Source organism: Meles meles, chromosome 3, assembly GCF_922984935.1.
Source record: "Meles meles chromosome 3, mMelMel3.1 paternal haplotype, whole genome shotgun sequence".
NCBI classification, from domain to species: Eukaryota; Metazoa; Chordata; class Mammalia; order Carnivora; family Mustelidae; genus Meles; species Meles meles.
Window position 1 is genome coordinate 90,388,369 of NC_060068.1, and position 22,844 is coordinate 90,411,212.

Below are 22,844 nucleotides of genomic sequence, written 5' to 3' on the forward strand. Positions count from 1 at the left end.
GATGAGTGTTGGTCATTTATTATCATTTTTATCACTGCTGGATTCTGTTTCTTTTCTAGAATTTTTGAATACATATCTGTTAGTGAAATTTGCCTCTAGTGTTTTTTTAAAGCTGTATTGAGAAATAATTTACACTGTAAAATTCAACCATCTCAACTACAATTCAGTGAAATCGACAAATTTACAGTTGTGCAGCCTTCGCTGTAATCCACTTACCGAACATTTTCACCACCCTCAGAAGCTCATTTGTGCCGCTTTGCAATCGATCTTCACCCCCTTCCCCTCCCTAGGCAACAGCTCATTGTTTTCCCTGTTTATAGAGTCACTTTTTTCTAGTCACTTCATATAAATATCAGAATATTAAAGTATACAGCCTTTTGTGTTTGGCTTCTTTGACTTGCCTTCATGTTTTAGAGATTCATCGTGTTGTAACTTTGTTACCAGTGGTTCACTGCTTTTTATTGCTGAGTTGTATCGCATTCATTGTATGGCGTTAAAAGATAAACAGGCATATTAGAAATTTTAGAAGTTTATTTGAGCAAATATTGATTCGATTTAGGCAGCATCCAATCTAGCAGATAGAAGAGAGCTCTGAGGAGCTGTGCAAAATATCTTGGTCACCAGAAACTGTAGAGGAGGAAAAGTAATTTTCCCTCTACCCTTTATGGTAAGTACTTGGGTGAGACCTCTTTTTCAGTAGGGCACCTCATAATTGACCTTTATCTAGGTCAAAAGTTCTGCACCGTGGCCAGTGTAATTCAGGATTACCTTTGGTAAGGTTAATCTGCCTTTTCAGCTTTAAAACAAATTTTTTTTCACCTGAGGCCTCACATTAGACCCAGTTCAGCTTAAGTTTTACCTTGTGTGACCCAGACCTAGTCCAAACTAGATCCAGTCCAGTTTCTAAGTTGGACCCAGTTCAGAAAAAGAAATGCTTGTCATGCAAAAGCCGTGGAAGTAGGATTGGAGAGGGACTCACCCATCACCTCCTTAGGTAGCAAAGAAAGCAACAAGCTCCAGGCAATCTAGGCAAGCAGCTGATTGCTTGCTGCTCCTGGGGTCCCTGGGGAGGGGTTTCTCTTTGGGATTGCTCTTCTGACACCAGAACTGTTAAGAGATAAACTGAGGTGTGTTAAAATTTTAAGAGTTTATTTGCACAAAATTCAATTTGAATGGGGCAGCATTCCATTTAGGAGATGGGCGCTCCACGCAGCTATACACTCTGACTTTTATAAGCAGAAGGGGGCAGGTATAAGGAAGTTACACTAGGCAAAAAAGTGGCTTGGTTATTGCAAGGTTACTTTCCTTTAGGGGATGGCAGGTGTCTATTAGGCAGATTACCTAACTAATGATGGTTAGGTGATTCTTAATTGACTGGTTTAAGATTCCGTTTCTGGGAGAGCCAAAACTATCATTAATTCTCTGTTTGGGTACAAGGGACTTAGCATAAGCAAGTCCATTTCTGGTCTGTTTTGTTTTTTAACAATAAATTTGTCACATTTTGTTTATCTATCAGTTGACGGATGTTTGGATTGTTTCTACTCTTTAACTTTTATAAATCATGCTGCTATGAATATTGTTGTACAATCTTGTTGGACACATTTTCATTTTTATTGGTAGAATGGCTAATCCTATGGTAGGTATACACATGCCATTTAAGGAAATTGCTATACTGTTTTCCAAAGCACTTAAACTACTTTTCATCCCCATAAGCAGCATGTGAGCATCCTAGTTTATCAACATCATTGCCAGCACTAGTTATCATCTCTATTCCTCCTTATTATAGTCATTTCATGGGCATGAAGTGGTGTCTCACAGTTTTAATTTGCATTTTTCTAATGACTAATGGTGTTTAGCCTCTTTTTTAATATGTTGACTGACAATTTGTATATTTTCTTTGGTTACATTTCTATCAAAGTGTTTTGAATATCTTTCAATAAGTTTTTTGACTTCTTACTATTGAGTTGTTAGAGTTCTTCCTATATTCTGGTTGCAAATCCTTTGTCAGATATATAACTTGTGAATGTTTTTTACCCATTCTGTACTCATTTTATCTTCTTAGTAGTATCTTTTGGGGTGTAACAATTTTTAATTTCTGCTGAAATGTAAGTTATTAATTTTATTTTAGCTTTGTATTATACTTTTGGTATATCTCATAATTGTTTGCCTAGTTCATCATCAAGATGATTTTCTTTTTATTTGTGAAAAAAAAGTTTCATAGTTTTAGTTCTTTTTCTTAATATTTTATTTATTTGAGAGAGAGAGAGAGAATGAGAGAGAGCTCATGAGAGGGGGAGAGGTCAGAGAGAGAAGCAGAATGCCCACTAAGCAGGGAGCCTGATACAGGGCTCGATCCTGGAACTCAAGGATCATGACCTGAGTTGAAGGCAGTTGCTTAACCAACAGAGCCACCCAGGTGCCCTTATAGTTTTAGTTCTTACATTTAAGTCTATAACTCATTTTTTATTATTTTTTCATGATATGGTGTAAGGGTCTAAAGTCATGTTTTGTATGTGATAATCACTTGTCCCAGTACTAGTTTTTGAAAAGACTATCCTTTCACTATTTAATTTCTTTGACTCTTTGGTCAAAATTCAGTGGATCATAAATGTCTATTCCATTGACCTATAATGTTGATCCTTATGAAATAACTGTCTTGATTGGAGGTATTTTTAACCTCACTACAGAAATAGCAGGGACCCATACCCAAGATTTGGTTCACATGTCAAGACAGATGATACCACACACACACACACACACACAGACACACACACCAAAAAGGGCCTGCTTTTGGTGGATAGCAGGACAGGTATATTAGGCTGATCTAAAAATGACTTGAGAGCAAGGAAAGAAGATTGGCTTGGAGGTTTTACTGTAGTTAAGGGATGGGGTTAGTGGAGATCTGTTGGTTCGAATCTCCTGCCTGGTTCCTGCCAAAGGAAGGAGTTCAGGCTTTCTTACCAGCTTAGGCCCAGATATGAGGCAAAAGAGGAGGGAGGAGTGAAGCTTAAAAGATATCAGCAAGTAGGGGTGCCTGGGTGGCTCAGTGGGTTGGGCCGCTGCCTTTGGCTCAGGTCATGATCTCAGGGTCCTGGGATCGAGTCCTGCATTGGGCTCTCTGCTCAGCAGCGAGCCTGCTTCCTCTCTCTCTCTCTGCCTGCCTCTCTGTCTACTTGTGATCTCTCTCTGTCAAAAAAAAAAAAAAAAAAAAGATATCAGCAAGCATCAGAAAATGGAGTCAGGGGCACCTGGGTGGCTCAGTGGGTTAAAGCCTCTGCCTTCGGCTCAGGTCATGATCTCAGGGTCCTGGGATCGAGCCCCACATCGGGCTCTCTGCTCCTCGGAGAGCCTGCTTCCTCCTCTCTCTCTGCCTGTCTCTCTGCCTACTTGTGATCTGTCTGTCCAATAAATGAATAAAATTAAAAAAAAATCATTATAAAAAAAAGAAAATGGAGTCAGACTGTTTAATCAAGTGACTTTACAGTAAGTTTTGAAACTGAGAAGTGTACATTCTTAAACTCTTTTTTTTTTAATTTTCAAAATTGTTTTGAAAACTCTCCTACTTTTCAGTCAGTTAGTTAAGCATCAGACTCTTGATCTCAGGGTCATGAATTCAAGCCTGGCATTAGGCTCCACACTGGGTGTGGAGCTTACTTCAAAACAATTTTTTTTTGGTGCTAGATTAATAGGTTTGGATACTGAGGACTTCCTTGCCTCAAAAATGAAGAAATTTTCTATCTTCTATCACTTAAACAATGAAGCAACTATCCTTTCTTTAAAAGTCAGATCAATGCTGGGGTCCCTGGATGGCACAGTGGGTTGAGAGTCCCACTCTTGGTTTCCACTCCAAGTCATGATCTCAGGGTCATGAGATGGAACCCCCCACCAGGAGCTCTAACTCAGTGCTGATTCTGCTAGGCTCTCTTTTCCTCTGCTGCTCCCCTCGTTCCCCCTCTCTACTATCTCAAATAAAGTAAATCTTAAAAAAAAAAAAAGTCAGGCTAAAGCTTTTTTTTTTTTTTCTTTTTTTAAGATTTCATTTATTTATTTGACAGAGATCACAAGTAGGCAGAGAGGCAGGCAGAGAGAGAGTGAGGAGGAAGCAGGCTCCCTGCCGAGCAGAGACAGTGGAGCTCAATCCCAGGACCCTGAGACCATGACCTGAGCCAAGGACAGAGGCTTTAACCCACTGAGCCACCCAGGTGCCCCCATCTAATCTTTTAAAAAATGATTTATCTGTTTATTTGAGAGAGAGAGAGGGAACATGAGTGGTAGGGACATAGGGAGTGGGAGAGAGAATCTTTTTTTTTCTTTTAAGAGAGAGATCACAAGTAGGCAGAGAGGCAGACAGAGGGAGAAGGAGAAACAGGCTCCCTGCTGAGCAAAGAGCCCAATGTGGGGCTCAATCCAAGGACCTTGGGACCATGACCTGAGCTGAAGGCAGAGGCTTTAACCCACTGAGCCACCCAGGCGCCCCAGGTTAATGCTTTTGACAAACTCTAGCGCCTGGTATTTTTTAAAATTATGAGTATTTAATGTTAGGGGCGATTTAATGTTAAAACCTGTTTAACTGTTAGGGCCTGCTTAGTCAGAGCGACTCCATATTGCCTCGGTAGCCATATTGTTGTTTACATCTATGGACTTCATTCCGGGAATAAACATCCCAGTAGTTCCTGGTATTGGTTCTGAGTATTGATTCTGGGAGTAAACGCCTTAACAATAGAAACCACCTACCTTGGGTCTGTGGTTATGCCTTATAAAACCAGCCTGTGAGATCGGAGGGGGTTGATCTCTTCAGAGGCTGCCCTGGCCGGTCAGTCTGACTTCTAATGCTTGGCATAGAATAAAGCTTTGCATAACTTTCACTTTGTCTCAGTCTCATTCCTTTGATAACGGATCCCAACATTTAATTACCTTTCCAATTTCTTTTGTGGTTATTGGTCTATTAATATTTTCACCTCTTATCAACCTCTTATCGGTAAAGTGGAAAATTACAATTTAATACGAAATTATCCTTTAGATGTTCAACTTTATTATATAAATACATTATGTGACTATATTTCAGTTTATTTTTTTAATGTTAGTGTTTGATTAATTTATTTGAGTGCATACTGGGAAGGAGTCGATACTGGTGTTGGGACTATGGGTAGGAAGTGGGTTCATGAAACCTTGTTACTCTTTGACAGAAAAAACTTTAAGGGAGAAATTGGGGAATGGATAGAACCTAGCACATGGGGCACTGGAAAGCGAGAGGCCCCCTCTATCCAGTTCCTAACCACTTTTGCCATGGGGTTCTTGACCCCCTTTCTGGTTGTTCTGCTGCTTCGGTGGAAAAGCTCTGGAGGTCGGGGTGCCTGGGTGGCTTAGTGGGTTAAAGCCTCTACCTTCGGCTCAGGTCATGATCCCCTGGTCTTGGGATTGAGGCCCACATTAGGCTCTCTGCTCAGCGGAGAGCCTGCTTCCCCCTCTATCTCTGCCAACCTCTCTGCCTACTGTGATCTCTGTCTATCAAATAAAACAAAAAGAAGAAAGAAAGAAAGAAAGAAAGAAAGAAAGAAAGAAAGAAAGAAAGAAAGAAAGAAAAGCTCTGGAGGTCAAAGAAGAGCATATACTCTGGTCCCCTCTAGACTCACCAGCTAAGAGTCACTCCCCCTTTCACCCAGCCTTAGCTTCATTGGGAGGAAGGGAGCTTGAGCACTTACCCAGCACCCTGAAGGAAGATCTGGTTCCCATCTCCTGGTAGGGAACTGAACTTGTGAAGACCTCTCCTCCCCAGGCTGTTGTAGGCTGCAAGGCTCTGGGCGAGCACCCACCTGGACCAACTTGTGGTCCCAGTCTCCCTGGGGATGCAGCACAAGCTGGAAGGCAGGGGTCCAGTGGACTTGGGTGTAGGCTTGGCACCCTATTTTCAACATATCCCTGGAGCTAAAGGTCCCCTAAAAAGGGATCTTTTCTGATCTCAGAGTACCTCTCTGTATTGAAATTTCTTATCTTTTTTTTTAAGATTTTATTTATTTAACAGAGAGACACAGTGAGAGAGGGAGAAGCAGGCTTCTGGCAGAGCAGAGAGCCTGATAGGATCATGACCTGAGCCAAAGGCAGACGCTTAACAACTGAGCCACCCAGGTGCCCCTGTATTGCAAGTTCTTAACGTGTAAAATGATTAAATATCAATGTCAGAGTGTATTTATTTTGGTGATAATTAAATACATAATATGCTAAGGGTTCAGACTAGTATTCTGGCACATAGACGGCACTCAAATGTTAATTACTATTGCTATAGAATTGCAGATGTCATTTTGCTATAATATTTTAATCCATTTGTTATGATGTGTTTTTCATTCTTGGTAGAGTTTTGCTGTCTTTTGTTTTTCTTAATTATGTTTGCTATTGATTGGCCCTTATATAAGTCTTTATTAAGAACTTTCTTTTAATCAATTTGTATTCTCTTGTAGTTTAAAATTTTTTATGCATTCAGTATTATATCTTATGTCTTCTTACTTTTGATCTTAATTTTCTAACTTCCTGAATACTCAGCTTAAATGTTTTCAGTCTTTATTGATAAACACATTTGTAGGTATTCCCATAATTGTCTAAACTGTTTTCTTTTTTAAATACTTTGTAGATAGTTTTAAGTTGTCTTTGTTTTCATGTTTTTATCCAGAGGTTATTTAAGAGAGTGTGTTATAATTTTCAAGTGGTTAATGTCACTTTTTGTTTGTCCTTTTTATTGTCTATACTTCTTCCTTTGGTAATCATCAGGGAAATAGCCTTTTAATCTCAAATTTGGCAGTATATACTATGGGTTATTTTGTTAACAAGTACAAGATAAATTTTGTGTTTTATTGATCTAAAGAATGTACTTTATCTGAAAAGTGTAAAACTTTTTCTTTCTCTCACCCATTTACGTATATATTATAAATATATATATATATATAATGTATATAAAAGTGTATATATAAATGTGAGGATATATATTATATATTATATTCTCTCTATATAAATTATATGTACTTTATGGACATTGGGTAGGGTATGTGCTATGGTGAGTGCTGTGAAGTGTGTAACCTGGCGATTCACAGACCTGTACCCCTGGGGCTAATAATACATTATATGTTTATTAAATAAAAATTATTTAAAAATTATATGTACTTATAATATATGTAAATGGGAGGGAATATATCATATATTTATGATATGCTCTATATCCTTTCTCATTGTTGACTATTATCTATTTTGGCTTCTTCTTTGCCGATTCAGATGCCTTTTATTTCTTTTTGTTGTCTGTTTGCTGAGGCTAGGAGTTTTAGTACTATGCTGAATAGCAGTGGTGATAGTGGAGAGCCCTGACATGTTCTTGACCTTAGGGGAAAAGCTCTCAATTTTTCCCCATTCAGAATGATATTCACTGTGGATTTCTCACAGACGGCTTTTATGATACTATTGTCTATTTTGGAGTAGTCAAGGCCTTTATAGTTTCTCAGGTACTCTTGCGTTTATAATAGCAAACTGTGTTTAAGTACTAAACTGGTTCATTAATAATAGTAAAATAGTAATTAGTGTAGAAAATACTTTTTCTACATCCTATGAAATGGGGGCATGAAATGTTTAAAATGTTTAAACATAAAATGTCTAAAATGGAAGAGACTAGATAAATAATCAAGTCCAACCCATCTATTATAAACAGGAAGCAAATAGGAAATTACAAAGTGGGGTGACTTCACAGTTGTCACGATAAATTAGTGGCAGCACGAGGCCTGAAGTTCAAGTCTTTCAACTCCAGTTTGTCCTTTTCATTCTTCAGAGAACTAAATGAACCTTCTATGAGAAACATTTAAGAGGAAACTCCATTGACCTGTATCCTGCAATGAAAGGGAAGAGGAGGGAGGATACTTAAAAGACATTTGTTGTCCATTGCTTCTGCTAAGACCCAAGTTTGGAATCAAAGGCTATGAAGTTATTAAGAACAACTTACTCAATTGTGGTGGTTCCAAATTTAGCCAGTAAAACTGCCGATGTCTAGATAAATTTGAATGTCAGGGGGTGCCTGGGTGACTCAGTGGGTTAAGCCGCTGCTTTCGGCTCAGGTCATGATCTTAGGGTCCTGAGGTCGAATCCCGCATCAGGCTTTCTGCTCAGCAGGGAGCCTGCTTCCCTCTCTCTCTCTCTGCCTGCCTCTCTGCCTACTTGTGATCTCTGTCTGTCAAATAAATAAATAAAATCTCTGAAAAAAAAAGTCTTGTTTAAAAAAAATTGAATGTCAGATAAAGAATGATTTTTTTTTTTTTTTTTTTAGTATAAATATGCCTTCGACAATATTCAGGGCATGTCTATACCATAAGAAAATTTATTGTTCATCTGAAATTCAGATTTAACTGGGTATTCTGAAGGATTCTAAAGGTTGAATGAGAGAGGTGAACTAAAGACAATGATAAACTACTATAATACTTAAGCAAAATGTAGAGATACATTCTATTTTTATAATTAACAAAGTCTGTAAGAAAACATATATAACACATAGTGGGTAGTGAAGCTTGGATATCTTGAGCTTGTGACATCTGTGCTGTTACAGGTCTACTTGTTACAGGTCTACTTTCCCTAAGATTCATATTAGGAATATTCATTACAAGTCTCATGTAATAAGCAAAAATGTAAGTGAAATATGGTGCATTGGAAATGGAAAAAATACCATTGAGGCTGATCTTCTTTGGAAGCTTTACTCAGTTCTTCTGTCCATTCATGAGTTTAGTCAGTTTATAATTCAGCTAGTTGATGAAGCTATCAAGAGATCGTTTTCTTGGGGCACCTGGATGGCTCAGTCAGTTAAGTGTCTGTCTTTGGCTCAGGTTAAGATCCCAGGGTCTTAGGATCGAGTACCACATTGGGCTCCTTGCTTGGTGGGGAGCCTGCTTTTCCCCCTACCTGCTGCTCCCCCTGCTTGTGTTCACTGACTCTCTTTCTCTCTCTGACAAATAAATAAATAAAATATTTTTTTAAAAAAGGAGAGAGAGTTTTCTTAAAGTGGATTTTGCCCTTGATAAAGTCTCTGTTGTAATTAGGAATTTCCAAAGGACATAGAAGAATTCTTGCTTTGAGACTATTAAAAATTAGAAAAGCAAGAAAAAATTACAAAAGCAATTGATGTGTTCAAATTTCTTTGAGGCATTGTTTTGGAGCATAAGATAATATTTTATACATACAGATCAATTTGCTCTGAGAGCATTTCTGCTATGCTAGAAAACAAATTGAATTTGTTGCTCAGGTAAAGATAAAAAAGCAATAATATTGCACAGTAATGTCCCATGAAAATGAAATTTGGCTGTAACATGGTTGGCATTTTGGTTTTTGTCCTCCACTCAGCTTAGCAGGGTTAGAAGCTGGTGAAAGAGTGGGGAGGGATGGGGAGTGGTTGCAGTTTTTCTCTTCTGCAGGAGACCAGCCGAGGCTGAAGGAGCCATTGCCTTGTAATTACTTGCTGAATTCCAGGTACAAATAATCTTGTACATAGGCTTCAGTATTTCTTGTACTTTTTGATTTCTTCATTAACTTCGCAAGGACAAAAGCATGTGTTTCATGCCATTGATATTTTGGTCCCCACCTTGAGCATTATGTGGGGAATTAACTTTACCATCACGCATGCGCTGCCAAAACTAGCCGCCGATTTTAAAGCACGCGGCGGATCTCTGGTGAATAAAGTAAACTTCAGCAGATGTTTATTACAGTGGCCTCATCATTGGTCTGTCTGCCTCTGATCTTGCCTCTCTTGCATTTTCAACACAGCAGGTGGGGTGATCCTGTTAAAAATCTAAATTAGATTTATTGTGTTCAAAACTCTCCATAGGCTTCCCATCTCACTCACTATACACTAAGTACTCATAAGGGTCTCTGTGATTACCTCCTCTCCCCACCTCTGGGGCATTGTTTCTTATTATTCTCCCCTTCCTCCCTACGCCAAAGCCACACAAAAATTCTTTAACCATGCCAGCTTCTTTCTAGCCTCGGGGTTTCCGTGTGCTCTTCCTGCAGATGTTTTATAGACAAACATTTCACTTCCCTTAGTTTTCTTTTTTCTTTTTAATAAACTTTATTTTTTTTTTTAGAGCAATTTTAGGTTCACAGCCAAGTTGAACGGAAGGTTCGGTGATTTCCCACGTTCTCCCTGCTCCCACTCACGCACAGCCTCACCTACTACCAGCACTCCTCCCCAGTGCGGTCCATGTGTTACAATGGATACAACTACACTGACACATCATAGTCACCCAAAGCCCATAGTTCACACTAGGGCTCACTTTTGGTGTTGTACAGTCTATGGGTTTGGACAAATGTGTGGTGACATATATTCACCATGATAGGATCACACAGAGGGGTTTCATTGCCTTGAAATTTTTCTGTATTCCACCTTTCATTCCTCTTCCCCTTCAGATTGGCTTCTTCCATTTAGTAATATGCACTGAAGTTTCCTCCTTGTTTTTTTTTTTTTTAAGATTTTATTTATTTATTTGGCAGACAGAGATCACAAGTAGGCAGAGAGGCAGGCAGAGAAGAGAAGAGGAAGCAGGCTCCCTGCTGAGCAGGGAACCTGATGCGGGGTTCAATCCCAGGATCCTGGGATCATGACCTGAGCTGAAGGCAGAGGCTTTAACCCACTGAGCCACCCAGGCGCCCCTCCTCCTTGTTTTTTCATGGCTCGATAACTCATCTCTTTTTAGCGCTCATGAGTATCACAGTGTCTGGATGTACCATCGTTTGTTTGTCCACTACCTCTTGAAGGACATGTCGGTTGAATGAAAGTTTTAGAAATTATGAAGAAAGCTGCTGTAAACATTTGTGGGAAGCTTTTTGTGTGGACATAAGTCTTCGACTCTTTTGGCTAAATACCAAGGAGTGCATTTGCTGGATCGTGTGGTGTGAATATGTTTACTTTTCTAAGAATCCATTGACTTGTCTTCCAAAGTGGCTGTATCACTTTGCATCCTTATCAGCAATGTATGAAAGTTGCTGTTGCTGCATGTTCTTGCCAACCTTTGGTGTCCCTGTTCTGGATTTTAGATTTTGACCATTCTAAGTGGTATGTAGTGGTGTCTCATTATTTTGCTTTATGTTTCCCTGACGACATATAATGTGGAGCTTCTTTTCCTGTTCTTATTTGCCATCTCTATGTCTTCTTTGGTAAAGAATCTGTTAAGTTTGGGGCACCTGGGGGCTCAGTGGGTTAAAGCCTCTGCCTTCGGCTCCGGTCTTGATTCCAGGGTCCTGGGATTGAGCCCTGCATTGGGCTCTCTGCTCAGTGGGGAGCCTGCTTCCTCCTCTCTCTCTGCCTGCCTCTCCACCTACTTGTGATCTCTGTCTGTCAAATGAATAAATAAAATCTTAAAAAAAAAAAAAAGAATCTTTGAAGTTTTTTGGTGCACTTTAAAAATCAGGTTGTCTTCTTATTGTTGAATTTTAAAAGTTCTTTGTATATTTTGGGTAAGAGTCCTTTATTAGAAGCATATTTTGCAGGGTGCCTGAGTGGCTCAGTGGGTAAGCCTCTGCCTTTGGCTCAGGTCATGATCTCAGGGTCTTGGGATTGAGCCCCCCGCATCAGGCTTTCTGCTCAGTGAAGAGCCTGCTTCCCCCTCTCCCTCTGCCTGTCTCTCTGCCTACTTGTGATCTCTCTCTCTGTCAAATGAATAAATAAAATTTTTAAAAAAGTGTATTTTGCCAAACTCTTTCCCCAGTCTGTGGCTTTTCTTTTTATTCTCTTGACATTATCTTTTACAGAGAAGTTTTTAAATTCAGTGAAATCTAGTTTTATCAGTTCTTTCTTTTATGCATTATGCCTTTGGCTTTGTATCTACAAAGTTATCACCAAAGTCAAGGTCATCTAGATTTTCTCCTGTTTTTAGGGGTTGTATAGTTTTGCTTTTACATTTAGTTCTGTATCCGTTGTTTTTTTTTTTTTTAAGATTTTACTTATTTATTTGATAGAGATAATAAGTAGGCAGAAAGGCAGGCAGAGAGAGAGAAGGGAGGAAGCAGGCTCCCTGCTGAGCAGAGAGCCCGATGCAGGACTCGATCCCAGGACCCTGAGATCATGACCTGAGCCAAAGGCAGAGCCTTAACCCACTGAGCCACCCAGGCGCCCCCATTTTGGGTTAATTTTTATGAAGCCTGTAAGGTCTTGTCTCATTTCATTTATTTACATGTAGACGTATAGTTGTTTTAGAAGCATTTGTTTTTAAGTCTTTAAGGTTTTAATCAAACAACTCATCAGGGAGAATTGTTCTGCTGGACCTATTAAAACTGTAACATTATATCCATTGCAACACATATATCTTCATTCCTGTGTTTATTTTTCCTCTGTAACACTTATCACCAACATCCCATATATTTTTTTTATTTATCTTGTTTACTGTTTGTCTTTCTCAGTTTACATTTTTGAGGTATAGATAGGTTTGTTTTATTCAAGGCTTTGTTCCCAGCACCTAGAACAGTGCGAGATAGGCACTCAAGTATTATTTGAATGAATGAACAAAAGAAGAAATGCTCTAATCCATGGTGTGGTAGTCAAACCACCAACACCAGCAACACTGGGAACTTGTTAGAATTGCAAAGTATCAGCCACCTCCAAACCCTAAACCTATTGACTCAGTAGGGAATTCTGGGGGTGAGTTCCAGCAATCTGTGTTTTAACAAGCCCTCCAGGTAATTTGGATGGACATTAAAATTTTCTCTAAAATTCTTCCTTATCCATGCTCTCTTTGGTATTGAAGACACACTGCCTCTTTTCAGTATGAAATGAAGTTGATGGGTTTTCTGCAGCAACATATTTACCCACATTTATTTTATTTTTAAAAAAGATTTATAGGGGCGCCTGGGTGGCTCAGTGGGTTAAGCTTCTGCCTTCAGCTCAGGTCATGATCTCAGGGTCCTGGGATCGAGCCCCGCATCGGACTCTCTGCTCGGCGGAGAACCTGCTTCCCCCTCTCTCTCTGCCTGCCTCTCTGCCTACTTGTGATCTCTGTCTGTCAAATAAATAAAATTAAAAAAAAATAAAAAAATTAAAATAAAAAAAAATCCAGATTTAAAAGAGACTTTACTCAAAATGATATTGCAGGGTGGGGGGGGGGCACTATTACAATGGGGGAGGGGACTTTCACAATAAAAAGAACATCTGATGATGAAATCAGTAATACTCTCAAGAGTGAGGCAAAAAGAGATTTCCTTTAGTAAAGAGTAGACAGAGCCAGAAACAACCTGCTGGAGGAAGTGGGGTGAAGATCTGGGAAAGGTGCAGGTTGCTTGGCAGGACAGTGGATCAGAGAATGATTTACTCTGAGATGAGCCTGCTCTCAGTAGGGGGTTATTAAAGGAGGTGTGCCTGCTGGCTCAGGCTGAAATTTAAAGTTCAGGAACTTGGGGGAAGGAGAGAGCCCTACTCAAAATTTGTTCCGAGTGATCAGTAGAAACAAGGTAGGACAACTAATCATTTTTGAGTCAAGGACTAGGAATTTGGAGGGTTTATGTCTGGCCTTGTTTCAAGTAAGTAAGAGAGGTGTCTTTAGATCTGATCTAAGTCATATAGGGAAGGAGGTTCTTTGTAATAAGCCATTTCCTAGAATACAAAAGGAAAGGGGGATTTCTTAGTCCTTGTTTTTGTTTTTTGTTTGTTTGTTTTTATGTTTTTTTACAGGAACACAGGCTCAGGTAAAATTCAGTCTTCTAAAAGTCAGTGGCAAAATATGAATGGAGTTGAGACAATAAAGTTTGAGAATCTGTAGTGCCCTGTTAGCAGTCAAATATACTTTGGGAGTAAGATGGTGATGGAAATTTTTTCCCATCTTGGACCATCTATTAAATCACTTACACTTATTAGGGAAATATAATTAAAAACAAAAAATTGCTTGCAACCCAGAAAACGTCTTCACAAAGTTACAAGAAAAAGAAAACAAGGGTGCCTAAGACTTCGGAGTTGCTTCAAACTATGAGTTTAAATGAAGTAAAAATAAATAAATAAATAAATAAAGTAAAGTAAAGCTAGGGGTGCCTGGCAGCTACCTTCTGCTCAGGTCATGATCCCAGAGTTCTGGGATCGAGCCCCATGTTAGGCTCCCTGCTTGGAGGGAGAGTCTGCTTCTCCCCTTCCCTCTGCCCCTAACCCCCAGCTCCCAGCTCATGATCTCTCTTTCTCTCTCTCTCAAAAAATAAATAAATAAATAAATAAATAAATAAATAAATAAAAGAGAGGTCCTTTCAAAAATCTCATATTCTGAACATTATTAAATACATTATAAGAGGTTTTGCTAAGCCTGTAAACTCAAAGTACATTCTTTTAAAATTGGTTTTTGATATTCCTGATAAAATGCTCTATAATTTTGTTTCTCTCTGTAGTTATCAGAAACAGTAATAATGATGATGAGGAGAATGACTGCCACTGCTGGTGATCACTTCACTAAGTGTTGGTCACTGGGCAAGGTGCTTTACCTGCACTCTTTCCGGCAGGTAGGAGCTCCTGACAGACCCACCCAACAGATGTGCAATATGAGGAAATGACCACAGAAAGATGGAAGTCACTTACCTAAGATCAGCAGCTGATACGTGTAAGACTGAGATTGAGACTAAGGTATCCTGAACTTCTGAGTCCACATTTTTAGTCATAAGTTACTGGCTGTCACAGAAGATATGTGTCTTTTTTTTTTTTTTTTTAAGATTTTATTTATTTATTTGACAGACAGAGATCACAAGTAGGTAGAGAGGCAGACAGAGAGAGAGGAAGGGAAGCAGGCTCCCTGCTGAGCAGAGAGCCCGATGTGGGACTTGATCCCAGCACCCTGGGATCATGACCTGAGCCAAAAGCAGAGGCTTTAACCCACTGAGCCACCTAGGTGTGGCTTATGGTGAAAACAGATAATGGTGGTCATGGATTTTTTTTTGATATGGGCTCATGAGAACCTATTCTCATAACTATAGGTGACAGTATAGTAAACCCCTAAAGCGTGGGTTTAGCCCCTGCCCCTAATCTTCAATCAAGAAATACCAGGTGTAACAGCAGCCCAGGAAAGGGAAGGTCTGAAAAGCATAAGGAATTTTTATTTTCCTTAGTTTAAGAACTGTGAATTTTGCATTTTCTGAATGGAATCTAAGCAACTTAATTTTTTGCTACTAACTTACCCTTAATAATGCAGAACTGATATTTGAAACTCTCAGAAAATGAAGTAGGGGGTAGAAACCCCGGAATTTACCAGTGAGATGATTGTGTTTGCCTTAGAGTCAGTGGGCAGAAGGTGTACTGTTGACTTACATTAAGAATGAAATAGAGAAAGCAGAAGTAAAGCTCCTTATTGTCAGGGACCAATGTCTGCTGACAAGGACAAACTATTGGGGAAAAAATCGTGGGACTCTTTTCCTCTGGTGGTATGATCAGCTCCTGGGTAAACAATATGAAAGGCAGTAGTGTCCCTAGGGGGCTTCTTGAGGAGCGCAGCTCCTATCTCTGATTCTGTTTCTTTGCTAAGTTGGCGTCATGGAGTAGACAGAGCTAGAGACTGAGGAGATTCAATAGTCCCCTGAAAACTGACAAAAGAAATAACATTTCTGAGCCTCGCATTCTTCTAGCCTCTTCCCGGAAACAACGTGAATATGAAGGGTTTGGGGATATGGGAAGGATCTCTGTTGTTTCAGAAATTCATGATTTTAGGTTGACAGTAACTTAGGAAGGTTTCAGAGTCTCAACTGAATTCTCATACACATTCTGAGTAGCTATCAGTAATTTTCTTAACTTAGATTCTTCTATTAGACTCTCAGCTATCAAGAATCTCATGGATTTCTGGGTTAGCCCCACATTGGGCTCCCTGCTGAGTGGGGCATCTGCTTCTCCCTCTCCCTCTGCATCCCCTCCTCTCCCCACCCCCGCGGCTCATACTTACTCACTCCTTCATGTTCTGTCTCTCACAAAAATAAACAAATAAAAACTCTTAAAAAAATCACATGGATTTCATTTCCAGCGTGAGCTGACTTGGAGAAAACTCCATACATTTATTCTTGCCTAGACAATACTGACTGTGCCTCACACAACTGATGAAGAAGGGTGTACCCAATTTCTAGGCTTTGGGGTCCTAGCATATCCTTCTAGAGGAGGACGCTTCTGTTCTTCTTGCTTTGGGTTCAGGGAAGCTAGTGAGCCCCTGAATTGGGCACATGGTAACACACTCACTGGAAAATAGCAAATATACATCACATTCATTGATTAACTGTAATTGAGGAACTCCAGCAGGATCTTTATTGTTATTACTTTTTGGTGGGTTAGAAAATTAAAGTTTGTGGGATTCAGGTGACTCAGTGAATTGGGCAAGGTTAGTTAATAAATGTCACGCAGGAGTGCAAATCCATGGACTTCTCTGCTTGTCCTCTTTCCGCTTCATTAACCCCAAGTGCCTCCAATAGAGGACACTGAAGCTGTTGGTGGTTCTTTTTTTTTTTTTTTTTAAGATTTTATTTATTTATTTGACAGACAGAGATCACAAGTAGGCAGACAGGCAAGCAGAGAAAAAGGGGGAAGCAGGCTCCCCGCTGAGCAGAGAGCCCGATGCAGGGCTCGATCCCAGGACCCTGAGACCATGACCTGAGCCGAAGGCAGAGGCTTAACCCACTGAGCCACCCAGGCGCCCCTTGTTGGTGATTCTATTGGCCATGAGTATAGACTTCTTCAGACTTCATCTAGGGCAGGGGACATGGCATGCTTTGAAAACATGCCATCATAGCAAGGAATCAGTATGCCCAGATTCAGTAGCTGAAGGGCCAGAATTGTGTTTTGGATCCCACTGCAGACTGTTTTTCACAGCCTTTTCCACACCCAAACTTTGCCCTCTTTTTCCTATTCCCGAATTTCCAGGCGTTCTTCAAAATTTCTCCTGTCTTCTGGTGCTCAATTCCTGTGTACTCAAATGCATTTTGTTTGTTTGTTTGTTTGTTTCCATATGGTGCCTATCATTTATCTTTCATGTTTTCTGGCTCTCCTGTTCTGAATTTCACTGCTTTCTGCTGAGGAGGTCTCTGAGATCAGCTGAGCCACCCTGTCTGTGCAGACGGCTAATGCTCAAAGGTGGGTGCTAATGTCAAGACGAAGGGTGGGTTCTCCTTGGGATGGTGAAGCCACTTGTACTGACTCAACTTGCTGGAGAGCATACTTGCTCATGGGCTTTTCGATCAAACTTAAGGCTCCAGATCATGTGGAGAATGTCATAGAGTAGGAAGACCAGAGGAGACTGGCCCATCTCTAACTAGACACACAGGCTCATTACAAATTTAACATATTTAGCAATATATATAGGGTAAATCATATTTTTCCTATCTCTAATTTTAATATCCAAAAGAGTGGTGACTTTCAGTATAGTGGTAGGTCAATGATATGTGCTAACATATATCAAAGGTCTATTTAATGTGACTGAGCACCAGCAAGATTTTGTGACCAAAAAGGAAATCTCTTCATTTTTTTTTTCTAATTATAAAACTGTCACTGGCATGAATGATCTTACAAACTCAGGCATACAAGACTTGGCACGTTTTATTTAAATCAAATAAACATCACTTTGAAACTCAATCTTGACAGTCTGGTTGGGGAAATTTAATCTCAATCTCTTAAGGGACCAAGGGTTGCCCTGGAACTTTATGAAGTGGTCAGATGAAGTATTTCTAGTCTATGGTTCTTCAAGGTTACTGAAGTTATTTTTGTGCAAACCCATGTAGTTAATGATAAGCAGATGACTCTGATGTTTTGGTACCAAAATGGGGGAAGGACAGCTTTCTTAGCTCTGGTTCCTGAGGCCAATGGGTATAGACGCATGCTACAACCCTTTCTTCTGTGGTTCTAGAACTTCCCTAGGGATTGATAAGGTAAGCAGATGTTAAGTCTCCACTACTTTTAGGAGTCTTAGAAATCTACATTATTCCAAATTCGGGGGGGGCCGTATATCCTCTGTATCTTTCTGTTTCCATTTCTTTGCTCCATCAAAGCTACTCTTCCCCTGCCCTGCTTCTTGCTTCATCCCATCAGTGTGCTCAGGCTCACACAAGGGAATGCCGAAAAAGAAGGCAGTCTTCACATCGTCAGGATAAGAGTAAGACCTACCTGCCTTCTTGAAATGTGGAGAAAGAACATGTAGAATAAAATACAAGTCGCTCTCATTCATTCTATACTTTCTCAGTGATGAGAAGAGAACATAAAACATCTGTATAAATGTTTCTACCACTAAAGTCTTATATGTGTAACAGGATGCAGAATAGGATTTTCCCTCCTGACTCTGGTTGAATTTTTAATTGAAGCTCCAGTTGAGGAAAGGATCTAGATGTGTCCATGCAGGGACTGCTGAGACGGACCAAATTGTTCCAGGGCACATCGTCTCCAGGAACCTGTGCAGAGGAGAATTTGAGATTCATTCTGAGGGGAATTTGTAAGAGTTGAGATTTAGTGGCATCCAACTATTTATACCCTCAGACCCCCACTTGCAACTAAGCAAACCCAATAGGGACACAGGACTTGCAGAAAGAGAGACTGGTCTTGGATCTTCAGGGCTATAGTAACTTCTCAGCCTTGCCTGTGCTTCTAGCTAAGTGAGTACTTGGGAGGATTTGACAGGTAATCTCCCTCCCTCTCCTGCTAAGAGATTAGCAGGAAAGGGGACTCTCAGATGGCTTTTGATTGGCAACGTTGACAAGCAGCTCTTCTGCAGAGTGAAGTGAGGGCCACTGTGGGCATATGGTGTACCCCTTTATGCATTTCTTCTTGGTCACAGGAGTACTAGTAGAATAATCGTAAAATGTTTTTGAAGCTTTTTATTTGGAAATAATTTAAAATGTACCAAAAAGTTGTAGGCTAGCACGGAGAACACTTGTGTTCCCTTCACTGAAATTAGCAAATTGTTAACATTTTGCCACATTCATTTTATCTTTTTCTTTTTTTTTAAGATTTTATTTATTTGACAGAGAGATAGGCACAGCAAGAGAGGGGACCCAAGAAGGGGGAGTGGGAAAGGGAGAAGCAGGCTTCCTGCTGAGCAGGGAGCCAGATGCGGGGCTTGATCCCAGAACCTTGGGATCATGATCCGAGCCGAAGATACACCCTCAATGACTGAGCCACCCAGGTGCCCCCCCCCCCTTTTTTTTTGTGGTGAACCGTTCTTTCTCTCTCCTCTCTCCTTCTGTATGTAGATATGAATACTGATAAACCAGCCTAGAGCAAGTTGCCTCATACCCCTTATTGCTTCTTCAGGGTTTATTTTTATGAGCAAGTACCATCATTTATATAACCAGAGCACAGTTACCAAAGTTACGCAATTTAGTATGGACAAAGGACTATTATCAATGGCAGACTTTATTCAGATTTTGTGATTTATTGATCATGTGATTTATTTTTCAAACCAGGATACTTCTGAAAATGAAAGGGTGCTATTGATAATTATGCTGGGACAGCAGGTGTCAACTGGGACTGTGCTTCTAGGCTTGAACAGTCTTAAAAATCTTACTCAAGAGAGCTGCCACCTCCAGGACCCAGGGAAGATAGCAGAAATGGATTGCAGGTGATTCCCAAGGGTCCACTGAAGCATTCTATGCAAAGGTGCCGCCTGGTGGTCAGGACTCATCACAAGGAGTCTGCAGCTTGCAAGGTCCCTCAGTGTGAGAGCAGCATTCAGAAGCCTGTCCAGGGAGAGTGTAGGGCAGCCAAGAGAACTATGCACTCACTACCAGCTAGAGTAAGCTTCTCAGTCCCTTTTCATCTCTTTCCCCCTCATATTCATTCCAGAGGATAAAGAGACAGCTAAGGGAAGAGAGGAAAATGGGGATAAGGATGGACTAGGCCCTTTCTTTGCTGCTTTTTTTTCCCAAGTTGAGGATCAGAACTATACCAGGGAGGGAGAAGTTTTATTAGAATGGCACATTAAAGTTTGGAAGTGTAATCGAGGCAATCTTTTAAAAGTGGAAAACAGAATCACTCACCTACCTGAGTGACAAGAAAGATGGTGGGATCCTTCCTATCACTGAAAGATGGAGAGGAAAATCTCCCAGGTCAGATTTGAAGGAAGGGATGGGGGATGTGACGCTGTTTTGCTATTGTAGTGTCTGCTTCAGCATGTTCGATAAACTGGCTGTGCATGCTTTAAAAATTCTAATATGTCTAAGTAAAGGAGAATGAACATGCTCTAGTTCTTATTTCTCCCTCCCCAGCTTTCTGAAAATATACACACGCTTATGCACTCACACACACACAGTTCTACAAGCTACTGTGTTCACTTTACAGTATATTGTGGGCAACGTACAACATATCATGGGCTCTTCACATTATAAAATTTAAGGACCTACCTCTTTGTATGGACATATCATCGGTGGCTGGACGGACCATGATTTACCTATCTGATGCGCTATTGATGAGAATTTGTTTTCCATTATTAGCTGCAATAAATAATTCATTCAATTATTTACTTAGGATAAATTCCCAGAAAGGGACTTGGATTGGAAGTGTAGCCTTAACGGCTTTGTGATCTACATTGTCCCATTGTCTTTCCTGAAGTTGGTATCAGTGTCTAGTCACCCTGATAGTATACAAAGACTGACTCTTTCCCCACACTCCTGCCAATGTAGTGAATATTACGTGTCTACCCCATCCTTAGTCATTCACAGAGGGACACACTTCAATTTAGTTTCCAGTGATCATAGTCAGAAATGAGACAGTATCACAGTGTAAAATGAAATTATTACTATTATTTATAAAGAGTTCTTGACATGTAAAACCTGAGTATTCCTGGGAGAAGCAAACAGAATAATTCTCAAGCACCACCAGCGATGAATACATTCACAGCTTTCCAAAATGTGATATCTGGATCTGAAATTGTTTTCTGCATTAATACAGCCTTGTTTCTAAGTGGTCATATGGATCTCTGCAGAAGCCCGTTCCACTGTGACTGGTTACTTTCCGTGACATCTGTGTGAGTGGGATGTTAGTACATTATGCAGAAACCACATTAGGATTGTGCTTCATTTGATGTTACGCCAATTTTCTGCTTTTCTTTCCCCTTACATTTCCTCTGTAAGGACTCAAGATTTAATAATCATGATATGGTTAGAACAGCAAAACTGTGGAGCTGAGCCCTTCAGAGCATCTCAGCTCTGAATCTGCACCCATCTGCCTTGCTTCTAATGGTGAAAATTCAAGTAATGTGATTCCTCATGAAGCTGGATTATCCATAAATGGCTTGTTTCTTGCTTAGTCTCGAATTGAAGTCATGCTTAAGTTTCCAAGGAGGCTGTACTTAATGGAGAAGAAACATGAATCAGGTGGCTGCGTGGGACTGAGAAGGACCTGGCTTGCTGCTTCCGTGAATAGCTCCCAGTAGGCCTCATCTGTAGCTTTAAAAGAAGAAAAACTGCTCAGCTTTCGGAGTTTTTTTTAACTGTTTGTGCCTACCAAAGTCCATTTGGGCCATAAGAAATAAAACAAATATTTTTTCATGAAATAGTACTCAATTGGGGAGTGAAAACCTCTCTGAAAAAGCATCCTAGGTCTTTCCTCTCAGGCTGTGTATTTTGAAAAGCTGCTTTGCTGGGGCAAATCTTGGCTGTCTGTTGGAAGTTCTCCTAAATGAGCAACTTGTCTTAATAGCTCAGGAGTTTTGTAATGGAGACAGTCTACAAAATACAGTGTAGGAGTTCTTATCCATGTCATCTCCAGGTGCTATTATTCTAATGGGAAAAAACCAGAGGTTGCAGACCCCTAGCCAGTGGGCTGATCTGGACTAGAGATGTTTCTTTTGCCCAATATGAAGCTTTAAAAAATATTGATTGGTTCCCTGCATTTAAAAATCTGGATTTCAGGTTTCTTCTAGAAAATTGGGAGATTTAGTATTTCTGGGATGTCATTCCTGTAAGGTGACAGGTCACAGAGTAGAATATCAATATTCCTTCAGGTCAGAACAGAGGCTTATTCTTAAATTATTTGCTTTTCTCCTCCTATAGGCCATATATGTATGGTCTATATATATATATCTATATATATATACACACACAGATATCTATACCTTTTTTTTTTTTTTTTTTTGAGAGACTAAAAAGCAAGAGGGAATTCTGGAAGACAACTCAGTTTGTTGTCTCACCTTCTGAGACAGTAAATGATTCTGCGCTCCCAGCAACATTCTGAGCTTGCCTCGGTGAAGGCCCTTTTCACAATATATCCTGACCATTTCCCCCCAAGTCTGCCTTCCTAGACCTAGGAAGAAACCAGAGGGCAGAAATTATATCCCTATTGCTCCTGTGGTATCCCAGTCCTGATTCTTACATGGAAGGCCTTGGAGAACTACTTTTTGAATGAGTGAATGCTTCGATGAATGATGAATGAATGGGCCAGTGGGCTATATATGATGACATGGGTGTCCTAACGAAGGGGCACAGATAGGTGATTTTGGATGGATTTTTCCCAACACTTGGTACTTTGGGGGCAGTTGGCATCATGTAGAACTTGGAGTCAATGCCATTTGGAGTCCCACCTGAGCTATATTCAAGCAGTACCGTTTCTTTGGAGCAGCTTTATCTTTCTTTGAGTATTGGGAATAACAATTCTTATTTGATCATCCTATTAAGATCAATACAAAACCTAACAAAAGCTCATTATTCCCCTCAAGTTTTTAGTCATTACCTGACAAAAGAAGAAGCTGAAGTCATCCAAAAATATAATTTCTGTTCCCCCTTTGGGAGAATAACACGTTCAGGTTTTCTTTCATTGTAATTTCCTTTGACTACACGGTTCTGTTTTTAGTTAGACTTTATAAATCTGCTGTAAATTCGTCTTTCCACTCTCACTTTTGTCAAGAATGTAA